The sequence below is a fragment of the Lissotriton vulgaris genome, chromosome 6 (assembly GCF_964263255.1).
Source record: "Lissotriton vulgaris chromosome 6, aLisVul1.2, whole genome shotgun sequence".
NCBI lineage: Eukaryota > Metazoa > Chordata > Amphibia > Caudata > Salamandridae > Lissotriton > Lissotriton vulgaris.
Genome location: NC_141694.1, coordinates 1869963897 through 1869972427, shown reverse-complemented (window position 1 = coordinate 1869972427; position 8531 = coordinate 1869963897). Strand labels below are relative to the sequence as shown.

General features: G+C 49.3%; 2 pseudogenes; both read right to left on the bottom strand.

Annotated features, from left to right (window-relative positions):
* Nucleotides 1–1452: 1452 nt before the first annotated feature.
* Nucleotides 1453–3213, bottom strand: LOC147709704 (28S ribosomal RNA; annotated as a pseudogene).
* Nucleotides 3214–3525: 312 nt separating this feature from the next.
* On the bottom strand, nt 3526–3679 carry LOC147709703 (5.8S ribosomal RNA; annotated as a pseudogene).
* Nucleotides 3680–8531: the final 4852 nt, after the last annotated feature.

Below are 8531 nucleotides of genomic sequence, written 5' to 3'. Positions count from 1 at the left end.
TGACAACCGATGCCCAGGCTGCTGGCGAAAGGTGCCTCTTAGTTCCCATTTTGAATAGTTACCAAACAAAGAGACGAGCGCTGGAAGTAGGGACACAAGAACAGAGTTTATTTCTCATGAGGAGAGCCTGTCATTTCAGACACGAAACAAGGTGTCATCGGGAGGTGCTCTAACAAGTGCTCTGAGACATCGTCTTTTATACCTTACAAAACACTCCTTATTACAATAACGACATTGTGAAACAAGGAAAAGACATCCCTGTAATCCTCGTGTCAATCCCACCCCACATATATCCACAATAGAGGCCCTTTTGAACTGCCGATAAGAGGAGGGGGCAATCACGCAGCTGAGTGTTCCGCTGATTCTTAGGATGTGTGCGCCTGATCGTACCCCAGGGGGTGGGGAGGCCATGATCAATAGTGGGTCCTTTGAAGAGGAGTGACTCCATACAATGGAGTGCAATAAACTGCATCTCTCGGCTTAGGCGATGGCCTCGGACCTGTGTGGACAATCGGACTCGGTGGAAGGGGTCATCAAAGGAGAGGTATTCATGCCGCGTGGACAATCAAGTGCAGAGGGAGAGTTTACCAACAGAGGGGTATTCATAAAAGGAAAGGAGGTGTTGGTCAGGCGCGAGCGTGACTCCCAAGGACAGAGTCGCACAGAGAGAGAGGTCTTATGACCCGTGCATGAGAGAGCGGGGGCAGTCAGGCACAGCTGGGGGGGGTTATGTCAGCTGAGGCGAAGGATGCTTCTTCAAGAGGAAATGGGGGGGTTTGCGTGGGTCAAGCAGGAGGGTTGCTTTTCAGAGCAGGGTCGCGCAGAGGGAGAGGGTTTTATGGTCTATGCATGTGAGAGGGGGGGTGTTCAAATACGCGCAGGAGGGAAGCCGGGGATTCCAATGAGGGTGCAAAAGGCCATGGTGCCTAAAATGGCTGTCATGTACATATGGGCACGGGCTTTTACTGGCGGAATGATGCGGTCAATGTTTCACGGTATTCATGGTGCCTACAGGGAGGGGAATGGAAAAAGGCAAATGAACGCCGCTTATGTACATGAATTTTTCTAGTTTCCACAGTAGCAGGTGCATTCTACTAGCTAGGCCCTTCTGGGCATGTGCGAAGTGGAAGATGCTAAATATAGTTTGTCTCTAGGCAGACTACAAGAGCAGTTAACAAAAAGATAGGACAGAGCACATGGCAAACAAAATGGCTGCCAGAAATACAAAATGGCTTTCACAAAGCGGATGAGATAACTTCTAAATACAAGATGGCTTCAGCTAAATGCTAACCTGTTGCAGTCAATTTACGACAGGTGCCCCACGCACATGCGGTGAACTAAGGGAATGAAGGCAGCCCCCTTCCATCCGTGCTCTGGTACCCAAGTGAGCGGCTCCACGCACCGGATCCCCAAAAGAGGCCGGCACCCCCAGGCTAACCGAGGTTCCAAGGCACTGCAGTATTGTTACGGTTTAGGGGGGATTATGACTTAAAGGCATTCAGTCATAATCCCACAAATGCTAACTTCACCCCATTGGCTCCTCAGCCAACCACATACACCAAATGTTCCTGCGGTTCCTCTCATACTGAGCAAGATTACTATTGCAACAACACATCATCAGTAAGGTCAAAATACCCTGTTTCACGACGGTCTAAACCAAGCTCACATGCTCCTTTTAGTGGGTGAGCAATCCAATGCTTGGTGAATTCTGCTTCACAATGATAGGAAGAACCGACATCGAAGAATCAAAAAGCGACGTCGCTATGAGCGCTTGGCCCATTATTCACGTGGCAACTTTTCTGACACCTCCTGCTTGTCAGAAGGATCATGAGGCCCGCTTTCACGGTCTGTATCTATACTGAAAATCAATTTCGTGTGAGCTTTTGCTGTTCTGCTCCACAGGAGGTTTCTGTCCTCCCTGAGCTCACCTTAGGAAACCTGCATCATCATTTGAAAGGTGTACCGCCCCAGTCAAACTCCCCACCGATCACTATCCCCAAAGTGGGTCACACATGGTGGGCACCGGGTGCTTGGAGCCAGAAGCGCAAGTCTCACAGGTGTCTTGCCCCCCACCTCACCGGGTAAGTGAAAAAATTATAAGAGTAGTGGTATTTCATGGGAGGCCTAAGGGCCTCCCACTTATCCTACACCTTTCAGGTCTCTTCACAGTGCTAGACTTAAGTCAAGCTCAACAGGCACTTCTTTCCCCACTGATTCTGCTAAGCCCGTTCCTGTGGCTGTGGTTTTGCTAGATAGTAGGAAGGGACAATGGGAATTTCGGTCATCCATTCCCCTTCATTGCACCACAGGGTTCCACTCGGACCTCCGACTCTTGCACGTGTTAGACTTTCTGGTCCGTGTTTCAAGATGGGTTTGGTGAGTAACCGACATCCAACAGGGGCCTCCCCACCTTGCGGCACCATGCAGTCGGGGTGCACTGCGTACAGATGGCCCCAAGTGACAGTCATGCCGGGAGCAGGGGGCCCCATACCCCCTTTATTGCCCCAGCACCCCCGGGGGGCAGCCAGGAGCAGGTGCAGAGGGGAGTGCGCGGAATTGGTAGAATCTCCCTCGGCCCCACAGAAATGGCAAAGCTACTGCCAGGGGGACTGTAACACCCTCTGCCAGAGCGGAGGGCCACCAGCCAACCCGGAGCCAGTTTGGGCGCACGACCGTGGAGGAATTGCGTCCAGGCACCAGTCCCGCGAAAGACATCTGGAACTCCCAGGCCACCGACCTTCCTGCCGTGTTGAATCCTCAGGGCAGACTGCACAGACCCCACCCGCTTACCTCTCAGTGGTTTCACACCCTCTTGAACTCTCTCTTCTAAGTTCTTTTTAACTTTCCCTATGTTACTTGTTGGCTATTGGTCTCAGGCCCATATTTAGTCTTAGATGAAGTTCCCACCCGCTTTAGGCTGCATTCCCAAACAACCCTACTCAGAGAAGACTCGATCGTGGCACGCCAGGGGCCGCTACCAGCCTAACACCATCCGCAGGGGGAGCCTCGATCAGAGGTACTTTGGCCTCTTGAGCGAAGCCTTGGAATCGGTCTTCTGTATGCCACATTTCGCGCACCTGCCACAGGGTGGGGATTCGGCACTGGGTTCTTCCCTTGTCACTCACCGTGACTGCGGGAATCCTGGTTAGTTTCTTTTCCTCCGCTTAGTAATATGCTTAAATTCTGCAGGTTGCTGCGTCAGGTCTGGAGGGGTTTCGCCCTCCCCAGGAAGCCGGCTATGGAGGTGGACACCCGAGGCATGTGCACGTGGGCAGCTGATGGGACATCACAGACAGACATGTGTGACATGGCCCGGGGCAGACCGGTCACCGGACCCCCTTCCCTCTTGAGGTGGGTACCCAGGACTAGGTCGCAGGCGGTGTACTTCCGCAGCAGGACCCAGTAAGGGACCCTGCCACGGGTGCTCAGGGGGTCGGACCTTGTGGGGAATGAAAGGAAGTGGAGCTAACCCTGCAGTGGCCCCAGCTGTGTCCTGGGGAAGCCCCGGGGCGGTTGGTGATCGAGGGACCCTCAGACAGGCGTAGCCCCAAGAGAAACCCAGGGCCACAAGGTACGTTTGAAGTGTTGATGATCAATGTATCCTGCAATTCACACTAATCCTTGCAGCTAGCTGCCTTCTTTATCGACAAGCGAGCCGAGTGAACCACGGCTCACAGGCAACTTTTTTAAAACGATCCCCCACCTGCAGGTGCAGGAGAGGCCCGAGGAAGACCGCACTGTTCAACTACCACCCACGCGGTGAGATGGCCCGGGCTTCCCTTCTGGGAGTCAGACTGTACCGGGAATGTGCTGGGCGGAGAGAAGTGACGGTGGGGCATGTGGGACTTATGGACCTGCCGCGCACCAGCGTCGGAGGGCATGGCGCCACCCAACCCCTTCCACTCGGGTCAGACCACTGGGGGGCATGACTGCCGGGGGCACGTGGCCTTCGCTCTGCTGGGTAGGATGAAGGGCTGAGGTTCTTTGATATCTGGCTTTGTCCCGTATCTAGCCGCCATTTTGTGTTTCATCGCCATTTTGTGTTGCCCTCACCCAGGCAGCACGGCAGACGTTGTGTTTTTGCTTTTCTCAGCTGCTACGTATCCTTTCTGTCAAAGAGTAACTCCTTTGCCCTTGTTTACGAAACCGATGCCAGGGTCTGGCTGAGTTTGCTAATCCATGTCTGGGTTGATTGATCCCCGTCTCGACTGACTATTTGCCTTCTCCTATTCTTTCCCTACATTATCTTATCCGACTGGCCTTCGCTATTCTCTCCTTGTGTTCTTTTGTTACACATCTATCCTTTGAGGCACACAAATACGTCCTGCTACCTGCAAATTAGATTGTTGGTACTAGTACTGATTAATTTGTTGGGAGGGGTAACACACAGGGTTTGAGAGAGGGGCATATTTGAGACACCTGATAGCTTGTTTTTCAACTTTTCTCATTGGACCGTTTTGTATGTGTAAGGAGTAAACTTTGTAAAGGTGTTTTCCTATAAAAGATTGTGCGCCACGGATTGAAGTGGCAGTCTCCTCAGAACCCACCTTGTGTGTAACTTCTGGGATAACTGTGCTTAGCTGCAGCTAATAAACCAGGTTTCCACGCTCAACGGAGTGTCTTGTGTCTCTGTTCGACAAGGCAGGTGAACTCGGGGATTTAAGGTGCGCCCTGCTGTCGTAATTTGACGGTGATCGGGTTAGTGTTAAGCTTTGCTACACGTGTTTTCCCCTTATCTTGGCTATAGTTGTTGAACGCCATTTTGTATGTAACAGCGGCCATTTTAGTTGAATGCGTTGCCTCGTGGTCAGCATGCCCTTTGTCCTTCCTCTGTACCACTGACCACTCGAGTTTGCCCTTCAACAGGCTATTTTTAGTAATGGTCAAGCTCACACATGCGCAGTTTAGAGTAACCAGTCATCACTTAGGAATGTTCCGCCAAACTGACCAGTGGTGTTATAGCTCCTACCATGAGTTGGCTGTGTTCCAAAAATGACCATATATGTACCTAAAACTCTGTAACTGTGTACCGCCTACCTTTTTATTACTGTAAAACTGTATAAAAGAAGGACTTGCACTGATGTTCGGTGTGATACTTCTTGCATTACCGAAGGGTGCTGTAGGAATGTACCACCACCCCATGGGGTCTTAATAAACTTGTCTTTTGCATTTTCTAGTTTCCGTGCCAACAGTTCCTATGGTGTAGAGGGTATTCTGCGGAGTATGTAGGCCTGGAGAACCCAATACCACAAATTGGCGCCCACGAAGGGACTCATCGGCAACTCGGATGCCCGAAGGAGAGGTCGTGACGAAGGATTGGAAACTCGCCATGGACGCGTACGCTGCCTCTGAGTGACCCGAGTCTTGGCACCCACAGTGTTTTCTTCCTTTCCTTCCGATCTGACCTTCCAGGTGGCGCCGGTCCTCGACTGAGATCCTGCTCGTTCGAGTTGTCGTACAGTGCCGATTTGGCTGATTTGATCACAGACCTTGGCAGTTGGAACCTGGATATCTGAGATTTTGGTAAGCTTGTGATTGGTAAGGTAGTCTACGGACGCTTACTATGGTTCTATGAATATGTTTTGAGTTAGCTAACATTTGATCCTATGATTTGAACTATATGTGCAGTGCACTTCACAAAGGCAGGCATGTAGAGATATTTCTCTGAATTTGTTTGTGTTTGAGCGGCATATTTGTGTGAAGTATAGTAAGTGCCATTTTTGTGGTATCACGTTTCCGTGATACTTTTTGAACATGCCTGTTTTAAGCACACTCCGAGGAATGTGCTGTCTTGGAAATTATACCACTTATCGATTAAACGAATCCCAGCCGGCTCCCCCAGAGGGGACTCCCAATTGAGAGATGTATATAAAGTTTGGCCTTCCCCCTATATTGTACAGTAAATTATGGAATAAATACACCAAATCTGATCCCGAGTTGCAATGGCCTCTACATGGGTCGTTTGACTTACGAAAGGTGCAGTTTGTGGAGCAATGTTTGTTTCAGCGCAGATCTAGACAAAATATGTTTGATTGTGTACGAATGTGGGAGAAAGCAGTGCGTGAACGAATGAAGCGTGAAATAGCCTTGGCGGAAAAAGAGCAGCGGAAGGCTGCTCGAGATAAGGCTTTACAGCTGGAGGAGAAGGAGTTGCAGGAAAAGAAAGAGAGGGAGGCACGGGAACGTAATTTGCAAACGAGCGGTCAATTTCCTATTCGGCGTCCGCTTTACCCTGTCCTTACTAATGAAGTTGATGATTTTTCATTACTAGATCGGTGCCCGCCTCCATACGTTTCGCCTACGGCTCCGGACGAGGACTCGGACAACGATGGTTGCGGGAGTAAGAGTAAGAGGTTAACTGCTAGTGAAGCTGCGGAGTTGCGCAGTTTTGCTCGGAAACTCAATTTGAATAAAATAACTATGTCAGAGATTAATATTGAAAGGAATAAATGGTCAGAGCGAGAACAGTTGTATTTTTTAAGTGCTTTCGGAGATGAAGTTGTAGAACGATTTAGGAAATATTCAGATGATCTAGAACCTAAGGACATATCAGTTCATCGTGAGAATATGCGTAAAGGTTTATTTGTTATTACAGATGCGGATGGGTTTTTCCAACGGTTGGTCCAGCTACGGGATGAGGCGTCCAGATTGCGGGAAGCACAGAAAGCATCAGACGAGTCTGCGCCGGGGTCGACGGAGCAATCCAAAGAGTGTTCTATCTTTGGAGCAGATAAGAGTTCTAAAGTTCATGTTATGCCTATGCGTGAAGCCGCACCTTTGTATGTTCCCCCTAAAGGGCAAGGTACCAGTGATGATAAATTGTCTGGGGATGCAAAAGGGTATTTCATATATAATTGGGTATATACGCCTTGGAATAGAGCAGATGTTATGGCATTGAAAAACGCTTTACCTGATCCCCTTAAAAATCCGGCAGCTTTCTATGAAGGAGTGGAGGGGGCTATTTCTTCCTGTGTTATGACATTAGTTGATATCGATCTTTTCTTTGGGTTAATACTGCCCCCTGATATGTGGAGAGCGATTCGTAAGTTTGATGACCAAACGATTTTAGGAGCGGATTGGAAAGCTATAGCCCAAGCTGATTTAGACAGAGAACCTGCATGTAAGCCCTGCCAGTAAATTCCAGATCTCCCAATAAGTTAAAAACGCTTGTTCCCCCTAAAAAGATCGATTGGACTATGTTAGCCTCTTGCAAACAGAAACAGGACGAGTCGGTATCTGACTTCTTTTCACGTTTCAAAGAAGCGTTTTATGATTACAGTGGGCAATTATTAACGGATGATACGGGTAGGCATTTGTTGGTCGATAAGTATGTGGCTAATCTCCTACCGGAGATTGCAAAGCGATTGAAAACTAGTGAAAGTTCCTGGACCACGGCGACCCCTGCGTCTTTGTTAACTATGGCTCAGTATTATGAGCGGCAGGAATTAGAAGCTAAAGAAAGTACCGATAAGAAGGCGGAGTTAAAGACGAAGGTGATGTTGGCTCAGGTTCGTGCTACACAGCCAAGGGGGAATGATAGAGGCAGACAAGGAGGGTATGGTACGTCTTATGGTCGTACCGACATTGCTGAGGACCAATGTGCATACTGTAAAGAGTTTGGGCATTGGGCTGAAGATTGTCCGGTGCTTCGTGAGCAACGTAGTCAGCGTGGTCGAGGAGGTGGAAGGACACGGAATAGTTATTCGGGGGTGAGAGGTGGAGGAAGTGATCGTGGTAGGTTTGAGGCGAGGGGTCGTGATCAGGATGATCGTAATACCTTTGATCGACGGAATCAGTACCAGAGATCGGAGGGTGAGAACGTGGAGTGCACGCATAGGATTGCGTAGGATGGGGTGTGGAATCGGTTGAAGTGCCAGTAGATCAAAGAGGTCCATATGTATCAGCGGGCGTTTTGGGTTCTACTGATCAGTTTTTGGTTGATACAGGAGCTACTCGTAGTGCTCTGTCTAAAAACTTGGTTCCAAGGGCTCCTCTGTCTGGCGAAACGATTACATGCATAGGGTTCGATGGCACACCCTCTCCAAGCCCACTATCACAACCTCTTACATTTTGCATTGACAGATTCTTTGGTCTATGTCCATTCTTATTGTCGCTACATACCCCAGACAATATTATGGGCATAGATTTGCTTAAATATTTCCGAGCAACAATACGCTGCGCTCCTGAAGGAGTGCGGGTTATTTTGAATGACAATTACCCGGATGCAGGAAGACTATGTACCATGCAGGAAATTGAAGCATTAGCCTCTCTCCCACACACATTATGGGCTACGTCAGACACGGATGTGGGACAGATGCTCATTCCGCCTATTCGAATAACTGTTAAGGAGGGAGTCTCTTTGCCACGTGTACCCCAGTATAAGATATCTAGAGAAGGTGAAATCGCCCTGACGCACATTGTTCAGGATTTGATTATCGCAGGAGTTGTGGAGGAGGTTCCCTACAATGTTTGTAACAGTCCGATTCTTCCGATCCTCAAGAAAGACACTGATAACAAAGTCTATCGATTTA